At 43.9% G+C, this 25,062-nt stretch overlaps 1 protein-coding gene and 1 long non-coding RNA gene across 4 annotated transcripts in view; both read left to right on the top strand.

Moving 5' to 3' along the window:
• Positions 1 to 526: 526 nt before the first annotated feature.
• On the top strand, positions 527 to 11,445 carry LOC136057586 (uncharacterized). Of its 2 annotated transcripts, none has more exons than XR_010623047.1 (7): positions 527 to 725; positions 1,237 to 1,604; positions 2,465 to 2,551; positions 4,827 to 4,991; positions 6,013 to 6,115; positions 8,703 to 8,766; positions 10,999 to 11,445. It is a non-coding gene; the product is annotated as an uncharacterized LOC136057586 (long non-coding RNA). The 2 variants fall into 2 exon arrangements; XR_010623046.1 differs by lacking the exon at positions 10,999 to 11,445 and adding an exon at positions 10,268 to 10,587.
• An 879-nt stretch (positions 11,446 to 12,324) lies between these two features.
• Positions 12,325 to 25,062, top strand: part of PTPN4 (protein tyrosine phosphatase non-receptor type 4) — a 99,122-nt gene continuing 86,384 nt past the window's right edge. The window contains exon 1 of one of the 2 annotated variants that reach the window (XM_065750586.1): positions 12,325 to 12,463. The gene's annotated coding sequence lies outside the window, so the exon portion shown is untranslated. The remainder of the gene's footprint in view (positions 12,464 to 25,062) is intronic. The other variant, XR_010623066.1, reaches the window with a different exon arrangement.

Below are 25,062 nucleotides of genomic sequence, written 5' to 3' on the forward strand. Positions count from 1 at the left end.
CAACCATTCTGTGTTTCTGTGAAATTAGGTGCATATGCAGCACATATGGTTCAGTATGACTACTGGTATGTGCTGGCAGCTGTAGTACATGTGGCCCAGGTGCAGCCCTGATGCTGACTGAGGCATTGGTGTATCAAGCTCCATGTGTGAAGCAGTGGCAGCACTGTGCTTTGGGCACAGAGCCATCCTTTGCCCCAGTGCCACCCCCTGCATGAAAGTGCCTGTGTTATCACTGAATTGTCCTCCCAGCCCCTAGTTACATTGGGCTGCCCACAGTAAGGCATCACAGCACCAGTGCTTTCTGTCTGTATGCATCCTACTGACATCCTCAAACCATACTGATGTGCTGAGCCTGCCTCCATCTGGGTCTGTGGTCTCACTGGGCCTTTCCAGGGTGAATCCTCCCACAGTTCCCACTTCTGGTTAATGGTATATTCCAAATCCCCAGTATATGAATGGTTTGTCAGCCACCCACATTTTAAATGCCTTTGGTAAAATAGTTCTTCTCTGGATGCAGTCATTCTGATGGAGACTTGGCCTTCAATGATTCCTTACTTTCCTTAAAATGTGGAAGAGGTGCCTCATGAGGACCCTTGGGGCTGTAAGGAAGGACAGCAGGAGGAGCACCCATAGGAACTACTGCCTTTCAAAAGAAAAGGGGAAATGTTGGCACAAAGTACAATAGGATTTAGGGAATTTGTGAAGCAGCGAGTGGCAAGAAGATGGTAAGTGAAAGGCAATTGAATTGGGAGAGAAAAGGGGAGGGCTGGAGGAGATAATGAGATTAGTTGTCACAAAAGCAGTTCAGTGTTTCTTTAATGTGCTACATCGAACAGATGGTGAAAGTCTGTTGAGTTTTTATATTGTGGGGTCAAGCTTTATGAGAGTGTACATTTTCCCTGTGCTTGTTACCTGAAAGTGATATCACTTATTCAGACTTCCCTGGGATTTGTTTTCCTCTGAAATGGCAGGCAGGCATTCTGCAGTGGGGGTTCGAGGGTTAGTGAGATTTCCCCGATGCCTGTGGTGTGTGGCTGGGGGCAGCACTGTTCATCGCGTGCAAGAATGTCCTCAGGAACAGTAGAAGTAATTTCACAGAATTACAGAACGTGCTGAAGGAATTGGTCCCTAAAGATGACTTCCTTCCTTTCAGTAATTTCTATTGCTGTTCAAGTCCAGCAAAGCAGTATTTCTAATGTTGTGACATTTCTTCTTGTTTTTTTTTTCCTTGTGTAGCACTTCTAGCAGATGGCTATTTGGAGCAGAAGGGTCCACGTAATATTTGGGGAATCTCCTAACAAATGACAAGAATGAGCTCCGACCCAGTGACCTGTTAAAGTCTGCAAAATCAGAAGTTAACTTCAGGTCTGGTGATGGGCCCACAGCTGGATCCCTAAGGAGTTCGGCAGCATTCCCGTGCCATTGCCAGAGGTGTGCAGAATCCCTCCGATGACAGAGCCCTGATTACCAAGGATCGTTGCAAAGTCAATTTCATGCAGGCTGTGACCTCCTGCTTGAGTGCTCAGAGATTTGTGACCTACTTCATGACCGAGCTTTTTGTTTGCTTTTAGCTCTTTGGATGGAGAAACTAAGGAGTAAGATAAGTAAGTACCAGAAGACAAATGTTTATTTTTAACACTAGCTTCTTGGTGTAACTGGCTGTAGTTCCCTTGCTTTTTCTCTCGACCCTGACGGAGTCCTCCATACCTCAACATGAAGTATTAAGTGGAGTGCCACCAAAATTAAATCTCTGAAACACAGTTAATAGTCCATGGCTTAGAATAATGCTATGTATTGTCACTGGTTAAACTGATTTAAGCTTTACTGTATCTATGGGAAAGAAAGGGAAAAAAAAAAAAGCAGATATTTCCCCCCCTCTGTCTCTTAATCCACCACACTCTATACTAATCTGAAGATGAGCTTGTGAATGGTCAATAAGGAGGCCAGGACTCTGCGACAGTCTGCTGAGCATCTGGTCTCTATCTCCTGTATATCACAGATATTTTGAAGCTCATCACAGCAGCACATTGGGCTCCTAAACAGTAAATATTTACTTCTATAAGGGTCTGTTTCAGCTTTAACAAAACATCATTTTCTGCTCCAAGTGTTGTTCCGGAGTAAGCCTAGATAGGGAAATTAAAAGTTACTGCAAGACAGGCAGCGTGGTAAAGCCATGCTTTTGATTTTGATTTTATTTTTTTTGCTGGAAGGAAGGTGCTGTTATACCTTAACCAGGTCATACTGACTTTTCTCCACATTATACTTTCCCTCTTCCTAAAATCATGAAAGTGCCAGCAATTGGGCTGTGTAACACACATTGCCTTTCCAAGTAGTGTGTTTTAAGGCAAAGGATACACGGCAAGCAGACCTCAAGGAGTATGGGGGTAAACAAGAACATGATGGGAGCACAACCCCGAGACTTCACTGAAACAGTTCTGAACCTCGTTTTGCTTTGTCTGATTAGAGCCTCCAAGACAGATCCTGATGTATTTACTTTGTCACATGAGAAGGGCTGTGCAGAAGCGCTGGTGTAGCTCTCCTGCCCGGAAAGGTAAGAGGATGCCAGTTTGTTTACTCGCAAGTATTGCACAATGCACAACACAGCTTAGGAAAGGGGCTGGCAGGCTCTGTGGGAGCCATGCTGTTCAGTGCTTCCCCGGCTGGCTGGGTCAGAGGCTTGCATAACGACAGGAAAATAATGCTTATCTGCAATAGTATTTGAACTGTAAATGCCATTAAAAATAGGATCTAGCATATATATTTTTTTCAGTTAAGTACTCATTTTTTTGATTCCTAAGGTAAAGCATAAAGGCAAGGAACAACTCATATTGGCATATATGGGTCACTGAACTTCATATTTCACAGCACGCTCTTGGTAAACCTTTTGTACATTGGGTAATTAGCTGACACAGTTGCACATGAGTTATAACAGCATAGGAGCAGGTTTGCTTTATCCTCTGCCACGCAGCTCCCAGAGGATGCTGTGTTGAAGTCAGTGTGGTTACTCTAGTGGGAAATGCACTACTCTCGTCTGTGCATCACGCAGATATATAGACAGAGCAACGCTATCACTGCTTATTTTAAACACTTAATTTGTGTGCTGAGTCTTCAAATTTGCATTATTTGACTCAGTAAATGTTTGATGGTCTCAGTGTAGCATCTAGTGGAGAAAGGGTAAATAACAGAAAAAAGTGAAAGTAGAAACATGCTGTTAACCCTGCACCTTGCAGAGTTTGCTGCCCACCAGTCTCACTTTTCTTGCATTTGTGCTCACTGCTGTCTCCAGTCTAAGGACAGACCCCAAGGTGCCACACTGTGAATTCTGCCCTGACAAATTTCCTGCCAGACCAGAGCTGTCAGGGATGTGGGATGTGGCCGAGGACAGTTCTGAAGGCTTGCAGGGAGAAAAAGAAGAAAGCTTTATTTTCAGTAACTAAGAATTTAACAGTAAAGAACAGGAGGTTTGTTTTACAATTACTTTTGGATGTTACTGGGACTTTATCATGTGGATAACCTCTTCAGTGTTTTATGGGGAGGAGGACAAAAGAGTGTAAATCCATACACCAGAACCTATCTCTGGGCACAGCTGATGGTGAAGAGTCCTCTGGAAGCACCACTGCTGCAGAAGGGATCCAGCTAGGAAACTAATGATGGGGTTGCAGAGCCAGTTCCTCATGATATGGCATGGAAATGCGCTGCCTTGGGCAGAAATACAAAGTAGATGGTAAATATGTGCCTCATTAAGGGTAGCTCCAGAGAACGCTGTGATTAATCTCAAATTATCAGAGATGCAATTTCTTTGCAGAATTCTGAGTGCCACCACTGATCCACACTGGCAAGCAGTTACAGAAGCAGTTGTGTCAGTCTGGTGGCACCAACCAGTATGTAGCAGGAGATTTGAGCATTACTGTGTTTGTCCTTGCTAAATCTCCTAAGCAATGTGGTGAACCGTTCAGATATGTTTATGCCTCCATCCCTTCATAGGATGCCAGCCAGGAGAGGTAAGGTGGGGGGGTCTTTGTTTTCCTGTCTTGGTGCAGATGTGCCTTTGATCAGAGAGGCTCTTGGGATCATCTCTTCCAGTGCCTTTCAGCCTGTCCCTAATTACTTGGTGTTTTCCTGTTCCTCTGAGCTGCCAGTGGTCCCCCCCTGCAGCTTCAGCACAATCAGGACACTCCTGTTTTCTGAGAACTGAGGAAAGGGCAGCAGGCACCAACAAAAAACTATCTCCCCATGGGCCAGTAAGTGGCACGTGCTGGAGCAGGAGGAAATGAACCCCACTTGGTCATGTGGAGAGGGATTTCTTCTTGTCACTTTTATCTATCTCAGTGGTGACTTGAGAGTTTGGCAATGCTCTTGCCAAAGCCAAGCATTCAAAGAGGAGATTGTTCCCAAATTGTGAAATACAAAATATATTTGCATTTTAATTTGCATTCTGTTTTTTTATTTTTATTTTTTACTTTCATATTTCCAAGTCCCCACGACTCTTATGGCAAGAAACATCACAATTATTCTTATCAGTACTACTGCTCCTCATAACAATAATACATAAAAGCTAAGTTTCTTAGATAGTAAGCAAATTTCATGAGCTGTGGGCAACATTAGAGAGATGCTGTAAGAATGGAGAGTTTAGATCAGATAAAAGCCACATTAGAACTGGAATTAATTGGTAGCCTCATTGTTGGTGTCACTGGAGAGATGAAGCAATGAGCCACCCTATGCTCAGTGTGTGGTCCCTTTGTGACAGAGCGAGATAGGCACAGGTGGAATAGTAGTGTGAATGCACTGCAATCCTGTGCTACCATTTATTTTTATTTTTAACTCAGGCTATGATCAGCAGAGTTGACACTGCTGTTGGCTTCTCCATGCCTGTTTCCCTGCTAACCCAAAAGCCAATGTGTGCATATGTTGAAGATATTTTCAGGACTCTACCCAAGTGGCAGCAGTGCAACATTGAAAGTGGCTCTCTGGGCTTCTCCTCTGCTCTTGAGGTAGGACATCATCTGGTGTGCTCCATCAATACTACTTTCAGACTATATATATATATTTAAATAAAAAGAAACACATACAACTGTTCTGTGGTCTTGATCTGCAAACAAGTTTTTCCACCTGATTTGAAAATGCAGAGAGCTGAATTGTGTGTAAGTGATGGCACATTGTCTTACAGTTAGTCTGGCCAATACCCATCCAAACAGCACAAGTCTTATTTTTTTTGCTATCTTATAACATGAACTCTGGGACTACTTCAGTAAGCCAGAAAGTGAGCATTCTGTGAATCAGAACAAGCTGTACCATTCCTGGAAGAACTTAACTGGTCAAAATCTCTCTTGACAATTTTAATTGCTTTGTGGTGGGGCCAGCATGTGGGTGTACCAGGAAGCAGTTTGCACACACTTTGTTTAGCTGAATTGCTGCTGTGCCCTCTTTTGTGTCTTCCTTAGGAAAGGTCAAATTTGGCAGTTTTCTGTACCACAAGTTGATCATTAATACAAGGTAAAAGCAAACCACAATACTCAATAAACACTTTTATTTTCTCTTTGGAGATATTAACTAACAAAAAACACTTATTTTTGAAATACATCATGCTACACTACAGCAAAGAACAATGCTTTTAGGGCTGGGCTTGCACATCTGACTATGGATTACAGTGGGGAAAAGCCTTTTGCTGATGCCTGCTGCTGGCAGACAGTGTAGATAGACCTCAGAACCTCAACTGCGGATGTGCCGAGCAGTGAAAGGTGACATATGGTCCTTCTGTGTTTCAGATGGGTGTTATGTGCAAACTTTTGTAAAGATGCCTGTGAAAGGCCAAAGAAACCAAACACAACAGTATTTTTTGTAATCCCTTGCAATAAAAGGTGAAGGGATGACAGGCAGCCACTTTCTCTGCTCTTCTTCTGTATGTGTTTCTTTTTTTCAGAAGGTTCCCCAGTGTCTTGCTTGCAGCTGAGCTGAAATATGAAAACTGCCCATCTAGAAGCCTGAGCTCATTGTGGCTCTTTCTTTTCAGAGCAAAGAAACAATCAACAAAAGCAGCCTTTTTACAAAGGTGGAATGTGTATTCCTTATCTACACGGGCTGCGTCAACTTATAGAATACGGTGCAGCCTTTGCTCGTAAGCGGAGATCTTAGCAACAGAAATGTAAATAGCATTGAGTGCAGAACACAGTGACCTGGGCACGGACACAGTCTTCTTTAAAGTTGTTGCTCTGTAAGTTCTGGCTCTGAAAGAAAACTGCCTCAAATTCCTGAAAGGTTCTGAGAGTTCAGCCAGATACAGGGCTGGGGCTTCTCAGTAGAGATAATTACAGAAGGGGGAAAAGAAAAAATTAAAAATTAAAGCCTGGAATTGCCATGCTTGAGCTGCTCATTTCAGAATATTCTTTTTTACTTTGTATTTAGCTACTAAAAAAAAAATGTCAATAGCAGAATGGAGCCAATTCCTTACAAATTGAGCCCATCGCTACTCTTCTGCTTTCTGAGTGTTTCTTTCTCTCCTCTCCAATATGCCAGGCTCCAGGGCTACCCACTACTACTAAATCCTCATTTATCATCTATTTGAAATCATATCTGATGCAGGGAAGGTGAATGGGGAACAATTACTCATTTCTCATGAGAATTCATGGTGAGAAGTTGCAAAGCCAAGAGGCTTTAGTGGCAATTGGTAGGTTGCTTAATGATGGACCTAGAAAAGGCAAAAACTATTTTAAAGCTCAAACCAAAGTTATAGGCTTGCTGCTGAAATTACTGGGTGAGGTTTTTTGGGCTAAGTCAAACTAAATGGGCTATGTCTAACAAAAATGGTCATTATTGGCTTTAAAGCTATGAAAGTGGTTTGCCTAAAATAAGATCATTGTGAATCTCATCTCAGAACTTTGATCCGGTGTTTCTTAAGGTTTAAAAGCATTAACTCAATGTTTCATTCACTACAGTGTTTTACTGGGGCTTCTCATGTCTAACACCCACATTCTAGGGCACGATAGGAAGCAACAGGCATGAGGCAGAAGTCCTGCTCAGGCTGCAGTATGAGAAAGGAAACAGTCGCACCAAAGACCTGGATGACCCACCACCCTACATTGCTTAAAAAACAGGAGCACACACCAGTAGCAGATACATAACGACAAAGCAGTGAGTGATAGCTTTATTTTTTTCCTCTTATTTGCCATCTCAGTTTCTGGCAATCTAAAGACATAAGTGAAGGCTAAGTCCTTCTCTCTACAAAGCAACCTTTTCTTCCGTTAAGAAGATCTGTCTTACTCAGAAAGTGCTCAGTCTTTGGTCATCCTGTCACTCTTTTGTCCATCATTTCACATGTTTATCTAATGCTTAAGAGGCTTCTGCATGTTGATGTGCTGTGAGCAGATCTTGATGTAGTGTTAAAGGCAAGAATGTGCCTCCTGAGGACTCATAGAATAGCATCATGTTTGCTTTTTAATTCTCTTTTTTTCTTTGTCAGCCCCAGCTGCCTGTCTGACTGCCAATGAGCTAGTTGTTTCAGAAAACTAACTCCTGTGACTCCAAAGTATCTCATAGACTGACACAAACTAACTTAGAGAGGTCTTTGGTTGTCATCTCCCACATCCTGGTGCACACTTCAATTCAACTGCCTTTTTATTACTGTTATCACAGTCTTCACTGATTTTTTTTTTTTTTTTTGCTGTTTTGTGCAGACAGTCTTGGTTTTGGTTATTCTGAATAACTGCTAACCACCAGAAAATGTTGTCATCTCACTGCTCAATCCTTTTTCACTTACCACTTGTGAGATGTTTTAAAGTGAAAGTCCCCTGGGAATCGTACTCCTCCCTTATGCTTTGTAGCAGTGCTTTGGGATATCTGTGTACACTATTGCTTAATCTGGTCTGCAGGTTCAATGTTCTTCATGTCATGTCTCAAGTCCCCTCATTGCTCTGCCAGGGAAGATCCCCAGAAGACACAGCTCCTCGTGTCTCCTGTCTGTCCCATATGTTTAGATTTCCTTTCTGTGTCAATCAGACTGAGAGCAGAGGTGAGCAGGAAGGAGTAGAGGCAGAAGACAGTGGTCTGTCCTTGGTCCCCTTCCAAGAGGAGGCTGGATTGGTCCCAGTGCTTACACAAAGCCCTCATAGGTCAGCCCCCTTTCTCAGTGTTTGCTGACATTTTTGAGCAGTTTAACAGAGCTGCAGCTTCCATCTCTTCCTATGATGTGTTAGTGAACTATATCTCAGATTGACCAATCTGTCATTTCTAAGCTTTTTCCTGAAATCTTTCCTAAAAGCTGGTATGTCGAGTCCTGTTCTCCATTCTTCCAGATCCAAATTCTCATTCACAAAGAAGAGCTGATACTTTGGTGATTTCAGATCCAAGTCCCCTTAGGGCTCCTGCATGAAGGAGTGTTTTCCTGGCACCCAGATAGCATGCTGTGTGCTGGTGGTAGCTCTGACGTCCCTTATGTGACTATTGGAATTTGGAAACTTCTTCTGATTATGACTCTTATAAAAAGGCTTGTTGTGGCTACCACCTCAGACTCCACCATAACAAATCCTACTTAAATTTTTTCCTATTGTTTCCTTGAATGCTGCTCTTATACCTGTTGCTCATGTTCCCTGTCAGTTCTACTGTTCATGATGTATTTGGAAAAGATTAAATGCTGCAAAATGTCTTTTGGTCTGCTTTATGATGGTTTTATATTTAATTTGCCAGAATGTACACTGTTCCTGTTTCAGACAGATGCAGAAAATGCCAGTATCCCACCAGTAAATGTACAGATGACATTCACAAAAGGCTCAGGTATGTGCAGCATGTATCTGGAAATGCAGCCTTGTGATGCACGTTAAAGGCAAAGGAGTTTGTCGAGAGCTGGCTGGAGAAAAAAAAGGCTTAGCAAAATGTGGTCCAGGTGCTGCAGCTACTTATGTTCCCTTCAGCTTTCATTCTCAGTCAGCATATTCCTAGAGGGTTATCTCTTACATATATTTTTAAGAGAAAATAAGCAGACAGCCTCCAAACTGCATGATACATGCAGCAAGTTTATTAACTCAAATGATTATTACATCGCACTGTACCAGCTCACGTGTAGCCCTGTTGCACCAAGTATTGCACAAACGTGAAGTGAAAGTTGGTCCCTGCCCCAAACAAGAGATGATTCTGTCCCTGTAGCTTACACAGTGCTTTGCTGAGCAAGCACTTAGTATTTCTAACACTGCTGCATTCTGACAGTGATCCCAAAGCCATGTTCAAGCAGGAGCTTGCCTGCTGTGCACACACCAGTGGCACGTGCTGCGTAGGATCTGGCCAATCTGGCTTCAGGGCTGTGCCTGTGCCCCTCAGGTTTCAGTGAGCAAGGCGTGCGTGCCTCATGTTGTGCTGATTCAGGGTACCACTGTATAGAAAGTGCTTCTGCCATTAAACATACATCATACTTGCTTTTAGTGCTAAGATTAAGTGCCTTGTCTCCTGCCTCTTTCCCAGCTAAACTCCATTTGTGGTGAGAGTCATTCATCTTGAATTGCTTTAATGCAGTGTTTTAAGTGTGTCAGCACGGCAACAAAGCAGTTTGCATTTGGTATTTCTGTGAGACATTAAAAATCCCATTCACATTTTTAGTATACGTTTCTCTCACATAAATTACCACAGCTTGGTTGGCAGGTCCTGAGTGAGTAATAAGGGTTTTGGCACAAACACATACCACAGATCTGCTAAGTAAAGGAAAATCTTCTGTTTGTTCCCACTTATATATACCAGAGTTGTGAGGCTTAACTTGTAGCAAATGGTTAAAGATACCCATGTTTTACTGGAAGTACCTTACAATTCATGCAGATAACAGATTCCCCCAAACCTATCAGTGATGGTACGGATCCATCCCCATGCACCTGTGTGCATATGAAGCTGTGTCCACCTGAACCAGCTATGCAGCAGGCAGCTTTTATGGCTTATATAGGCATGCAGACTGTAGCCAAGAAGTTGCTTTTATACAAGAGCAACTACTGAAAGAGAAGCGAGCTGAATGCAGTTCTTACATATGAAAGGAATGTGTTATCCTTCTGGTAAACATTGACAGAGTCGTGCTGCAGTTTGCTTTCTTTCTTTCATTCATAATTCTGGGACGTGGCCACTCAGTGTTTAACAGTAACAAGTCGTAATTCTGCAGAGTAAGTTCCCCTATGCTGAAGTCCACATTGCAAGGTGAGAGCAATGTCTGTACACAAGTATCTTGCCATGCAGTTTTGCTCCATTTGTGTTGTAAGACCATGAGTTGTGTCTGTTTTTAAAGCACTCAGAACTCTTGCAGCATGGGCCTGACCTGAGCACACAGCAGGACTCTTCCACTGACTTTGAATGGAGCCCTCTGTCAGCAGCGCATGACGGGGCTAATCAGGTAATGCGAGGAAACAGCTGTGCAGTGCCTAGCCTTTGCAGTCTGTATGTCTCCAATTTTGTGTCACATTAGCAAAACGTATCCTTTCGTAACAGCTTAAAGGCTACATTTGCTAAATAACTGTTGTGCGGTTCTGCAGTTACACTGAGCGCTTTGGGTTGTTTCTCTGTTACACTGCATAAAATATTGTTATTCTCAAAATGAACACAGCAGTACATTTGACATGGTTCAGGTGCAAGTAGAATTACACAGAAATATGAGGCACACTTTGAGGCTTATGTGCAAATGGATTAGGAGATATCCATGCAACTTGTGAATAAATGCATGATCTGAAAGAGAATTTTCAAGAAACCAAAGCAACTCTGCAGCTAAGGATCTCTAATGCACAGAAGAACATATTCTGTCTGCTGCTGCTGCTGGCAGTATTTCAGAGCTGCAGAATGTGGACACTGGATGTCTCTGGATTGAAACACAATGGCTTTGTCACTAGAACTATGGAAATGTTGGGGCAGAGCTGGAACAACAGTGAGGGATGGCATTACTGATGCTGAGTATTATTCTGGGGCCTTTGTGGCATCTGCCTGTGAATTTGTTCAACTTAGGTCAAATGTTTATATTTCAAACTTTGTCATTTTTATTTACAGACTTCAATAAAGTCTAAATGACAGCAGCTCATGTTTTCCACTAACAGTCATTGGAAAGTCTCATCCTTAGGAGTGCTTCACAGACTGAAGAAGGGAGGCAGCTGGGAGGTGGGATTATTAGCTGCGTAAAACAAAGGGGTACGGCTGCTTTCTAGAAATAAAGCAGGGGTAAGCACCCAGAGAGGAGCAAAAGAAGAAAACTGGCACAAGAACAAATGGGTATAAAATGAGCAGGAATGACTTTAAGCTGCAAACATAGAGGTTTCCAAACTTCAAAAGGATGAGATTTTTAGAAAGCTTCCTAATTAGAGGAGTGCATAGCAAACTCCCCTAGCGTTATTATGCATTTGCCATTTAGGAATTTAATTGTGAAATCCAAGAACTCATTCCCTATGTGCCCATTACTCGGTCAAGTTGTGAAAGGCTCCGCTTTAATAAACGGAGATTAAAGAGATTTTTAACCGACCCCGTTTACTCATATTATAAATAATCGGCGCTCTGTAGAACAGCTGCGGGGTGAGGCCGGGTGGACATCACCGCAGCCCCGCGTTAGGACGGCCCCGCTCCCTCCACCTCCTCCCGGGGTGGCAGCGCAGAACCCGCAGGCAGCGGGACGGTCTCGGGGACGCCGCGGACAGCACTGAGCTCCGGGAAGTGCGGCGAGCCGGGGCACACCGCTCGTGACTGACAGCTCGAAGGACCAATCCCCGCTCCAGCACGGAAGAGCCGCACCGTCAGCCTTATCCAATCACTTTGCCGAACAGGCTCCAAGCCCCTCCCTCCCCCTTGCAGACCGAGCAGCGCGACCAATCACAACGCGGATGCGCGAAAAACTCTCGCGAGTTTTCTCATCCCGCCCCCTCGCTCTCTCCCCTCCCTCCCGTCCGCCAGCTAGTGACTGCGCAGCCGCCATGTTGGTTGCTATGCTGCCCGCATGAGGCGGGAGGGCGGCCGCGCTGGGAGGCGGTGCCGATCCTCCTCCCGCTCCCCCCCCCCCACCGGCAGGCAGGGCGCCTCGGCACGGCCCCGCCGCATCCCGGCTGCCGCTCCGCGTGAGGCAGCGCCGTGCCCTGCGTGAGGGGCGCGAGGAGCGGGGCAGGGAAAGGCTCCGCCGCTTTCCCTCTCTCCTCCCCCCCGGGCTTCCCCGTCCCTCCCCCCGCCCCTCAGCCGGTCCCTCGGCCCAGCCGCCGCAGTACGATGTGGTCCTCACCGCTGCGGTTGGGCTTGGGGCGGCTGCTGCGGCTGCGGGCGCTGCTGCCGAGGCCGCGGCCGGGCCGGGCGCTGCGGGGAATCTGAAGGCGGTGCGGTGCGGGGCGTGCGCGTCTCAACGCGTGCCCGGGCGCGCCCCCGCGGCGGGGGTCGCGGGGCAGCGGCGGCGAGCGCAGCCCCCGCGCCTCTCTCCTCCGCGCTCCCGCGGCCGCCCCCTTCCCCGCTCCATCTGTAAGGACGTGGCTGTTATATGAAGGTAAGGCGGGCACGGGGGGGCTGCGCGACTCCGTCACCCCCGGCGGTTCGGAGGGTGGGGGGGGAACGCGGCGGAGCGAAAGTTGGCATCGCTGCTCTTTCTGTGCTCGCGCCGTTCCGGATAGGAACGGGGAAAAGGGATCGGTGCGCGGCTCCGGTCCATTTTTAGTCTGTCCCTCCAGCAGAGGGGTTGTATAACCGCACGTCGGTTGCGTGTACCTGGCGGCGGGGCGAGCTGCGGGAGGGACGCGCTTCTCCCGCACTCCCCAGCAGCCGCTGCTGGATCGCGGTGGCTGCCGTGTAGGCGAAGCGCTCCGGGCGCCGCTCCGTGCCAGGCGTGCGCGCAGCTCGGCTCAGCTCGGCTGTGCAGCGCACGCGGCCGAACTTAGCGCTGCCTCTCGCACCCTGCGAGGCTTCGTGGTGGCCGTGCGGTGGTCGTTTCAACCGGGACGTGGGAAAATACTCGCGTGGCTCGTGTACTACGGAGGCGCTGATGGGTTGCGGCTGGAGGTTCGTTGTCAGAGGGCGGCGTGCGCGTGGATTTCTCGTCCGCGGGGATCTCCTGCCCTGAGCTCGGCTCGCTGTGCGTGGGGAGGCTGCGTGCCGGCCGTGTGCCGGTGGCACGGCTCTGCTCTCGGAGCCGCCGCCGCTTTGGCGCACACGCAGACATCTGTGAGTTCATCGCATCGCGAATGTGCGCTGCAGGGGCACGTGAACGAGATGAGAATTGGTGAAACCGGCCTCTTGTTGGATGCGAGCATCGGAGGGAAGTTCTCCGCTTCGTTGCCTGAACGTAAAATACTCACTATCGTCATCTTACGGATGCCATTTTTTCTATAATGGATTTCTTGCTTCGCTGACCTAAAAAGTTGTTTTTACATCTTGGCGGAACTTGGTTTGCACCGTGTTGATAAAATAGAATTCTGGGTGATGAGCTAACATACACGTATTTGTTTGCACTTCCCAGGCATGTTTAGGCTGTGTAAACTCCGAAATGTAAGCATTGATCTGATGTCTGAAGATAACTTTGTTGTCATTGCAGTTTCTTGTTGGTAGAGTTTTGTATTTCATGTTTTTATTTGTAAGTTGTTTTTAAACTCGAGTAAGCATTGAAATATTTCTGTGTTTTCTTCAAAAGCAGCAGTTCATTAATATTTTACCTCCTAGTACACTTTCCTTGTCTTCATTACGAGGTTTGCTTGTAGTCGGATTCACCTCCTTAGGGTTTACTTTGCTGATTATTTCTTGTTCAGTACAGCTTTCCATGTAAAGCGTGGCAACAGACAAGACGTGTAAATTCTGTTGTCCTGCTAAAGCCTAATTTTGGTTGTGCATAGTGATATTGATTGAACGCCCCTGCTAAAATTACTGCCAGCCTATGGGTGTACTTACAGTGTGGTCACAGGGGAGTGGAGGCTGTGCTGGGTTTCTGGGAGCAGAACGAAGGGCTGATTGTTTGCAGCCATGTCTGTAAAACACACCGATAGAGGTGAGATCTTATAATATTCCAAGTAATTCTGGCTGCTCTATTGAGCGGGTGAGCTCCCCGTTAATGAACGGAATTCATTTGGTGCTCCTTACATGTCATTTCCATTAGCATATTTCGAAAATACAGGGGGCCCATAGCTGGGTGCATTGCTTGGCTCTGTTCCTCAGTGACCCCTGGCTGGGTGGAGGGCCCTGCAGCAGGAGCCAGGGCTGGACCCTGCTTTCTGTAGGCACTGGACCAATGCTTACCAGGAGCACTGGCTGCCTGTGAGTGTTGTGTGCTCTGTTGTTAACCCCGTGTGCGTGTGGCATGTCTCACGGGCTGCCCTGAATGCAGAAAGCCGTGTAGTTGGCACCTACAGCAGCAGCCTGTGAGGCAGTGGGACAGGATTGTTCTGTGAGAGGTTTATGAACAGTTTCTTCCTGCTTTTATCCTGATGCTGCTAGATGACCCCGACCAGTGTTTGGGGGCTGTGTCTCACTGGGACCTTGCTACCTTTGGTGAGTTATCTTAGAAACATTTTGCTGAATGTGCACAGAAGGTCTGTGCGTTGTTTTATGCTTGCATTTAGAAAGTGGAATGTGTTCTACAAACATCTGGAAAACAGTGCTGGTGGCAGGCTTGAGGAAACTGGAAGGGGTGACATGTCATGGCTCACTTGGTCCTGACCTGTACCCGGGAGCAAAGCTGGAATGCTTGCTTGCAGCGCTCGGGTGTCTGCAGGAGGCAGAGGTGGAGAGTCTTGAAAATTAGGGTGGATGAAAAATGTTGCTCCAACTTGTCAGTTTATCAAAAGAAATAGCAGATGTGTGCCATTTTTCTTCCGTTGTTGAAGCCACTGTTAGATTATTTTTCTTTAACTGATCAATTTTTGGTCTGTCTCCCCTGGTCTTCCTGCTTCCGTTGGTTAGCTGCCCTGCTACCCCATCACTGTGCCCTGTCCCCCAGGAGCTTACCTTTGGTGACCATCTCGTGAATACTGTGCCTTTGCGTCCTGTTCTTTGTATCCCATCTCTTCCATTCTCACCAGTTGTGAAAGTGGTCAAACAAGAAGCTGTCAACAGATGGTCAGCTGTTTGTGTTCTGTTTTGTTTTTAGTAGCACGCTTTTGCTCTGGTGCTGCCACTTTTCATGAAATGATCTCACGGGTCTTATAGGATTTTGTTGTGCTTCGGCCTAAACAACCGTAAAAATGGTTTGTGTGTGCTCATAACACGGACTTATTTGGAGTGGACAGAAGGAAGTGTGGAAGGTAGAACAAAAAGAGGAGGAGGGGAGGATGCTGGGGCAGGAGGCAGAACAAAAAGAGTGCAGCAGCGGCCGATGGGTAACAGCAGGTCTCTGCTGTCTGGGCCAGCTGTTCTCATACGCTTGTTTGGGTACAGAACTGGTTTTCCTTCGGGGCTTGTGATCCACTGACATAGCATGAAGTAGTTTATGCAGGTTTCTGAAAGCCTTTTGAATTTCCAACGTTTTGAAAATTTCTGATAGCGATATGATACATTTTGTCATGTAATTACATACCAGTGTCTCCATTCTGATTTTTAAGAATATCACAATTATTAGGAAACTCCTGCTGTTTATCACTTACAGTGTGATTACTTCAACTTTACAGCAGTTACTGTGTTCACAGAGTTTTATTGGTGTGTCAGCACTCAAGAAGGAGATGCCGGGATGTGGTTGAGGAGCACATGGCTGTTTTGCAGTGATCTGTGTGGATGCTGCAGGCTGGCTCCCACTGTGTTCTACACAGTGTTACCTCTCATTGTCAGCTAAATCAAACAGGCACAACTAAATGACTTTTTGTCTGATGTACGAGAATTGAACCAGCTTCTACTTCTTAGCCTTGTGCACCTTGAGAAAAGAAGTAGTAAGTGATGCAATTAGACCTCTGCTTGCACACTTTGCACTTACAATTACTCCTTGGAGAAGTTGTAAGGTGGCTGTTGAATGACATGCAATTCTGTGTGAGTGCTTCTTGAGATACTGCCATCCCTGCTGCTCCACGAGGAAGGGAGAAGCAGCTGATACCCATTCATAAATAAGCAGTCTTTTAATTATGAGTACTTATGATCTTTAATGAAGAATGCTTTAGGAGAGATTGTCAGATTAGGGAGTGAAACACAGTTGCCATTGAAGGGTTCTCAGGCCACATCAGATTGAGGCAATAAATGGAATTGATAACGCTCTTAAGGCATCTGTGTGCTCCCATTGCCATTCTGGCCGTTCCTCATCTTCTGCAGGGTCAGCTGCTGCAGGAAGGGCTGAGTTATTCTGTGTCACCAAAGGCCCACATCTTCAAAGGGAAATCAGTGTCTTACTGCTTGAGGTGAACAATTTCATACTTGAATTCTTTTAGCCTAGAATCGTGTCAGAGAAGATTCCAATACCTTTTTGACTTGGAATTTTTACCTTTAATAGCAAATACTTAGTGATTTTTAATTGAATGCTGAAAATTTTCTTTTAGCTGATGCTGCTCTTGGGATGTTCTGTTGTGGAGGCTCTGCTTATATGATATCTTGCTATTTTGTGTGATTGTTTTCAGAAACTGTTACTTCAAAAAAACCCCTTTAAACAGAGACTTTTAGCATTGCTTTTGTGGTGCTTAGTAGGTGTAACAAAATAAAACAATTCGATTTTCTGAACATTAACTGTATGTGGATTAAAGTTTTTGTGTCTGAAAGATTATTAACTTTTAAGGAAGTTGAATTCTGTAATTATGACAGTGAAACTGGGTCTCTGTGATGAAAGTTACACTACAAATATTTTCTCAGATGGGAAAGTTGTTCTGAGATAAGTCTTATCAATTTTATTTTTCAGTTTGTGTTCATTATTATCTTTCTAAGATGGCATCAGTCAGGTTTAAAAACAGAAAGCTGTAGGAAATCGCTCTGCCTGTAAACCAGAGCTGCTGCTGGGAGCAGTAGGAGCTTGCTGTGCCCACTTTGTCTCAGGGAAGTTTCAGTGTACTTTGTGCTGGGAGAAGGCTACCACCAGGATTCTTGTGTTTCCTTTTGCCAAAGGAAGGTTGTACTTGCAAGTAGTCAAGAGCACTGAATAGCTGTGTTGTAGAAAGGAGCAGATTCAAGCGTGACGTTCAGAAGCTCGTGCTCCCTGTTGTCTGTGCCAGTGGAGATTCAGGGCTGAACTCGCCAGGCTAGGCTGTAATGTAATGGAGATGTTGTTACTTCCTCTGGCTCCTGAGGTTGAGAAATGGTCACTTCCCTAACAGCACACAGAAATACACCAGTCAGTTGAAGTGCAGCTACCAGTAGTACTCTGGGCTCCCAGGTCTGGATGAACAGATAATTTCCTGGTGGTGTTTTGTTAGTATGTTGTCATAAGCTCTGCCAAACATTTGCAAGCCTGAGAAAGTTGTTCATTGTGATGTTAAAGGTTGCTGCTAGAAGAAATGAAACTTCTGAAAGTGGTTCAAATGCATTGTGATACTTCAACTGCAATATTTATCTCAGGGTCAGAGAGGGATGCTTCCCAGATTGTGCAGCAGTGATTTTGTGTGCCATTTGGTGATTTTTGCTTTAAGGAACACAACAAAATCATTTTGGAGGAAAAAAAAACCAAAAACAACCACATGGTAAAAATGGATTTTTGTCACTAACTTTGTAGAGAAATCAGAAATGGGTTTTTTTTGGGTGGAAAAGAACCAGTGGTCTTCGGAAGGAGTTAAAATTAACACCTGTCACTTTGTGTTTGCCAGTCTTGATACTCGCAGCAAACTCCTTTAGTGTCATCTGAGAAAGCAGCATGATGTTTCTGTCCTCAGTGTGTGTGTGGGGCTGAAGCAGGGCAGAAGCAAGGGGCAGTGCCAGTGCTCCTCTCTGGTCGTCTTCTGCCGTGTGGCTGTGTGCCTGTGCTGCTCTGCAGCTCTGTGTCAGGTCTGTGAGCTGCATGTAGCCTCAGTACTGCCCTTAATATGCTTCAGTGAGTTTGTGCGGTGCCCTTTTAGAAAGATGTACTTTAGGAGAAAGGAGTTGTCTTAGTTTTGCTTCTTAAAAATTAAATGTTATAGAATTTGGAGTATGCATTTTAAATCTCTGTGGCCTTCATGAGCTTCCATGCTGTGTGCTTCTATTAAGCCTTTCCTTGAAGAGGTTTTTGCTTTTTGGGGGAGGCAGGCTGCTGTTCGATTGGTGCCTTTGTCTGCTTTATTACGTGCATGCAAATGAAACTGTAGGTTAGTTTTGGGGACCCTAATCTGCAAATAATACTTTCTATGTTTACGGTTTGTGCATTGGCTCTGTAGGAAGATAGCACCTGTATCCTGTTAGCTCAGCTGAAAGCACCTGCTTTGGGTGGAGCAGGTCTTTCCAAATCTGATGTTTTGAAGGCCCTTTCCAGATGTAACATCTATGAAGGAGTGCTGGAAAGATGAAAATGTAGTTGCTTAAACTGCGTGTACAGCTTGTGCCTGAGCCTGGGTGAATCAGGACAGGGAAAGCTGGGGAAAAAGGAGAACTTCCTTGCAGTGCCTATGAAAGGTAGAAGGTTTAGGAAAACATAACTAAAAAGGGAAATATATTTTTTGTTTAATGTCAACAGACATTATCATCAACAATCATTATCTTATGGGAGGCTTCTGCTGAAATAACTGTGGTACACACAGCCACAGGAGGTGGAAACTGAATTCCAGAATTGATTGTACAGTGGAATAGATAAATCAGCAATATGATGGACACATACCTTCCAATTATCTGAGTGTTTCTCTGGTTTTCTTGGTACTGTATTCTTGAATCAGACTGTGTGTGTTTTGGTATATAGCAAATACTGGTGCTTCTGGTTGTGCTTCTAGAGTCTCTTCTCAATTTGCTGTATATGCAGTGGGGAGGGTTAGAGCTCTGAATGATGTTAAGAGTGAAAATAACCCTTCATTAATCAGTGTCTTCCATCTATTTTTCATTTTACGATGAATTAAAATACACCGTAGTAAATAAGCCTTTCAGATAGGAAGTAGCTTAAGTGTTTCAAGGGTTCCTATCTTCGAACTTGGGGATTAATTTCACTTTGGAAATTGCTTCAGGAAAGTTTACCTATTTTTGCTATGCTTTCCTGTATGTTCTGATCTGCTTACCATTCTTGTGGCCAGTTTTGGCCGTTAGGTCCCCTGGTACTTCAGAGGCTCAGGGCCGTGGTGGTGCAGCATCTTTTCACCCTGCTCCTGCTGTGGGTTGGAGGCCTTTGTTTGCAGCCCAGTGCTCAGTATGTGTGCAGGGCAGGGCATGGTGGGTGCCCTCTGCTCTTTTGTAATAGCAGTTCTGACTTTGCACAGTACCTGTGCATGCTGAGGCTGGATTATCTTCTGATTTCTCAACAATTAAATAAATTTTGTGGGATTGAATAGCAGTTGCAGTAAATATATTAATTATCTCTACTTTCAAAATCACGTTACTTAAATAACTAGAGGAAATACAATAAGAAAATGAGGCATGGGTAACCACCAAGGGTATATACAGTTACACTTAGGGCAGAATTCCTCTGGAGAAGACTGAAAAAATAGACTGAAAATTAACAACTGACAAGGAGCCCTCTAAGAGGAAATTCCTCCAGGAGAACTTCATTCTTGAGATTAATTAAATGAAAGATTAGAAATTCTCTAGGTAGCTGTAAGCTATTTAATAAAACTGAAGTAAGCAATTAAAATACTCAGTTTTAGTTACCAGCACTGCCTTTTTCTTATGGTCTGGTTCTGTTGTCATCCATCCCCCCTCTCCCCGGTACATATGTTCTCCCTCCTTTTACAGGAAAGCTGTATGTGATGCTCATTATTGCTAGATGTTCCTGCAGAAGGATTTCAATAAAAAAGCATCCCTCTCTGGGTAACGATGTTGCAGATAATAACTTGCTTGGCATTGGGAACACATATGCAGTCCTGAGAAAGTAGAAATAAAAGTGCTTTGTAGGAATTATACTAATGAGGTGTATGTGAGAGTAGCATGAAAGAGAAACGATTAAAATCTGAGACTGGAGCTGACATTTGGCCACCTTTGGGTAGACCTTACATTGCTGATAAAACTGCTCTTATTTTCTTAAACCTCTGGTTTCTGTTTCTGAAATATAATGACTGAAGCATTTTTCAATCCATCTCTTGACAGTATTTTTTTCCCGTATCTTTCAGACAAACTGATGAATTCTAACTGTTCTGGGAAATGATTCTAGTCACTCGAGTACCTGAAAAAATCGTTTTCCACTTAAGCCTTTTATATTTACTCAAAGGTATTTTGCATTCAGTTACACCTGGTGTGCCAGGATGGCAGTGTGTGCCCAGCAGCTGCCCAGAGTGAGCTGTAGGTCTGGGCTGAGCTGTCAGCCAAGGGCCATCCCCAGGGGCAGCATGTAATAGCAGGCTGCATCATCTGATGGGGGAGCAGCTATAACCCCAGAATGGCACTGGGGTCCTCCGAATCAAAGTTGCCATTGTTCAGTGGAATTGTGGTGCCACAAGTAAAAGGGAAAAGGTAGGAAAAAGGAATCCTTCTGTGTTCCAAGTACTGCTGTTACACAGCTGCTTTAAAAGAAGGTACTACTTAAGTCATTAGAGAGGTGAGTGCTCTGCTGAGATTCTTTCAGAGGTGCTGTTATCTTGTAATTCTGGAGAAAATAGACATGGTCTTCAGCAAAAATGAAGGCAGATTTTAATACAGAAGCTTCTGAAGATGAACTAGTTTATGTTGTTCGATTTTTCAATTGTAAAAATAAAGCCACATTCTAAAAATGTGCTTTCCAAACTTAAATGACAATAATTAGTACTCAGAAAAACCATAGTCAACCCTTTTCTTTTGGTGGAGTATAGATATCTTCATAACATTCAATGTTAAAAACACAATCTATAGTCAGGTTCTAAAACAAAAATGCTAAAAGGGAAGAGATGCCTTTCCTAATGTCTGCTTATTGTATTAATAATAACTGTGTAAAGTTAAAAACAAACAAACAAAAAACAAACAAAAACCCACAAATGTTGTCTAATAATTGCTAAGACAAATCAGCTTTATTTTTGTTGCAGCTTCCAAAGCATGGAAATAGGCTTCCCCTTCTGCCTGCTTTGCACTGTGCAATTCTTAGAAAACAAACCATGCTTTGAAGGCCTAACATCTCTGCAGTGAGGGTGGAGTTACTCATGAGGTGATGGACCCATCTCCTTCCAGTGCCCTGATGGTGCCTCAAGGTGCATCAACAATGGCAACAAAGGGAATGAATGCGTATGAATGAAGGCATTAGAGACCCTAATCTCAAGCCTTTCATGCATTTCCTGTTCTTGCAGATAATTATTAGGAGCACGTGTATAATAAACATTATTATTAACTGACGTGACCTAAAATCAATAGGGTGTTCTGCTTAAGAAGTGTTTATTCAGTGCCTTCGATCTAATTGTTGTGTATTTCATACTGACATATATCTGTGCGCACGCTGAATAGAATAGCTTCACACTAATCTATAGTAGACAAAAGGATGGAGTGACAGCACTTTAAAATCTTTAATAGCCCATTCATATTTTACAGCAGAACATTTTTTCAAGGGTATGTTATGAGTTTTGAAACAGTATTCGAGAAACAAATCCCGATGGTCCTGCTTCCAGTCTGGAAGTGACAGAGAAATGTATCCTGTGTATAGCTTTTGTGTTACATGTTATCATTTCCACCGAACTGCATCTTTATGTGATTGTGCTTCAGAAAATAACTTGAAATGTTCTGTTGACCTTCTCAAACTTTTTTGGCAATGCTGAGCTTTCCATTTATTTTGTCCCTTGTTTAACAGTTTTTTGTGTGTGTTTTCAAAAGCACTTCCATTCACCATTCAAGGAATTCAATAGAATTCTAATAGGAACTGCTCATAAATAACTACAGAGATCAATGCTCCAATTCAGCCAAGAGGTTTTTTGTGACTTCAAAAGCCACAAGAGCATTTATTATTAGAAACACACAATTGACTTTTCATGTATTATCATTTTGCATAGTGATTTGGTTTTTACCGCCACCACAAGATGTTAGACAGTTTCATCTGAAAATGATGCATTTACATCCTGCATTCCACAGCGTTTTAATTTTTATGTTTTCTGTGAAGCCACATTCATGTCAATGTGCACGTTCAGCGCTGTGCAAAGGCCCAGCAAAATATTCACTCGGAAATTTTTCCTCAAAGGTCAACCAAATGTTAAGCACAGTGTCCTATTTGTATATTGCAATGAAAACTGTGAAAGAAATTTTTGAAGGATGAGTTGTTGAATTTTTTTTTTTATTTTCGACCGTATTAACAGATCTCATACAATGTGCTGCACACCCAGAAGTGTTTTTGAGGCTTTCTCCTTCCCCCGGAGGCTCAGCCCGTGTCAGTCAGGAGGTGCCTCCACCAGTGCTTCTCTTACTGTCCCTCGTGCTGAGTCCTGGTCCTATGTTGTTGAATGGGCTACCCAAAGCCAGATGGTCTCAGTGAGGTACTTCCAGCACTCTAGAAGCTTCAGAAAGTTGGTGCTGTTTTTTCTGTAGGAGCAGGCAGAAATGCTTAACAGGGAGGTATGGTGTGAAGCCCAGCCCTGGCTTCTGTCATGCTAACTGCCTGGGAATGCGGCTCTGGGGCAGCTCCTGTGTGCAGATTTTGGGCAGGTAATGGTATGGTTTTATCACCTTGGGTGGAGTGCACGCCCGGGGGGGAAATGGAGCTTTGTTCTGATTGTCAGGAGAGCATCTGTACATCAGTGGGTTTTTCTGCTCTTCTTCACAGCTGCTGATACTTTAGAAAATCAAGTTACCAGTAGGGGCTTCTAGATGGCAACAGCCTTCCCTGAGCCCCCTAGTCATCCAATTCCTGTTCACCAGCCAGTCTGATGCTATGAGAAGAGGATGCAGCTGGGGTTAGGAGTTGCTTTTTGGAGTTTCAATTTGGAAGGAAGCAGATGCTGACGTTTTCCCCACTGCTGCCACAGTTACCTCTAGACACAGACCAGCAGTGTGGTCCTCCTGCAGGAGTGTGATTTGACACTTGAGAAACATTTCTATCAGCTAGGTGGAGAGGTGAGGAAGCAGCGTGTCTCTGGTTCCTCTCTCTTAGCAGTTGGAGTATAAGATTACACGGGTGATAGTTTAGATGCACCTTGAGAAAGGCTTTAATAGTGGTGAGGAGGAAGAGAGGCACCAGTGGAGCGTGGTGAGAACACAACTAGTAACACACAAAGTGCCGTGACTGCAGTTACATTAATGCTCAACAGTGTTGTTATCACAGAGAATTACATGCATTTAAGATTTGAGAGCTGTTGTAGTGTTATCTTAAGTGATAAAGGAAGTGAATTCAGACGTGCTCTTAAGTTCCTCAAGGTTCTTCCTCATTTCCTTTTACTGCTTCAGATTGCATTTGAGTCAGCTGCTTTCAACTTGACACTTATGTCATTCAAACATCCGCAAAGTTAGTGTGCTAATGTCTGCATTTCAGCTGACTGATAGGTACACCAAAGCCTATCTTATTTCGTCACTGCAGCATGAGGCTTCTTTTAATTTCCCTGTCTGTTCAACATTTAAGGAAACAGGATAGTAGAATGTTGCTGGCATAATTTGTTAAGCCAATTTGTTTTGTCAGAAATCTGTTAAACATGGCTTTCTTCCTGAAATATGGCCCTTTCATTCTGGAGTTCTCCCTCTGTCCTCATAAATACTTGATATTTAACTGGAATCTAAACTGGAGTCAAAGAAATAAAAATGGGCATCTACAAATATACATCTACAAATTTAGAGGAGCTTAGTTGTGTTAAGGGATGTGATAGGCTTGTTGAATCTTTCTAAAGAAAGCATTTCTGTATTTTAGGTTTGTGCGAATTGTCTGCTTCTTTTATGTCAGTGAACAAGACATACAAACTGTACCCATCATGTTGTTAAAACCATTCTGGACATTATCCATCCCCTTTACCATAGCTTGTTTTCTGTAGTCAACCCCAAATATATTGAGGGAAAGGATAGAAACTTCTGGCATATGTTTTGAATGTAGCAAAGAGAAACAGAAGAGAAATGAGTAAAAGATGGAGAAGGCTGAAAAAGAAACAGTCTTCCCAGCCCTTGTGGGTAATTCCCAGAAAACCTGAGGCTCTGAGTTACTAAAACTTGTTACTGGTATGGAGCAATGCAGATTTTATTGCTCGATGCTACATGCTGTTTTATAGCTCCGCCCAACGTGTAATCCATTTTACTGAACATCGTTTCGAACTGGTTGAGGTTCCTTAACTAAGCCTGTTTATAGAACAGGTGGCTAGAAATTTACTTCAGAGACAAAAATATAGTCCTAAATTTAGACTAAATTCTTCCCTGGCCACTTCATTTACTCTGTTTTGTACTTAGTGTTCTGTTTGCAGAAGTGCTTTCTTCTGCCTGACAATTTGTCTGTGGGAGTGCTGCTGTCCTCTGTGTCAGTTATTTTAGAAAAAGTAATATCTAATTGATGTTAGATTTTGAGCTTCTTAAGAAACATTCTGCCAGCTCTCTATGGGGAAAAAATTAATCATGCTTCAGAGTTCTTCCAGACTATTAGACCTTCACTTCAGGTAACGTAATCTGATTATTTTTTTTTCTGTATGTTATGATTATTGGGCTTTTTAAGACATTGTATTTTTGTACTTCTTAGTGCTGAAACAATCTCTTGGCTGTTCTTAGTCAATGTACATAGTTTTGGAGGCTTTCTCAGCCAGTCCATTTGAGGTTTTGCAATACTGAGTGACATGAGAGCAGACCTTCTACCCTATGGGCTATGCACCTGACTAAGCATCCTCATATGAGGAATTCCATCTCCACAACAGCATGATGTAGCTGGTTTATATTTGTAGCTGGATTATATTTATATTTTTATGACTGGCTAAAACTACTCTTTCCTTCCCATTTACCTTCTATGATCATCTTCAGAAGAACTGGTGTCTGACCAGTTTGTGAGCTACTCTGTATTGTAGTAATTAATTATCCCTGATTGACAAAGCACAGAAGTTGCCAGAACTTGCAGAAGAAATGTATACTTTTAAAAATTTAGACATTTTATGAAGAATAAATGTTGGTCTTCTGTTCTGAAAGCACTAATGTCACTTTCTAAAATGTTTTTTTCTTAAATTTATGTCTGTGTTACTTTGA

The sequence above is a fragment of the Cyrtonyx montezumae genome, unplaced genomic scaffold (genome assembly GCF_038088225.1).
Source record: "Cyrtonyx montezumae isolate F1298 unplaced genomic scaffold, pur_monq_1.0 scaffold_7, whole genome shotgun sequence".
Lineage (NCBI taxonomy): Eukaryota > Metazoa > Chordata > Aves > Galliformes > Odontophoridae > Cyrtonyx > Cyrtonyx montezumae.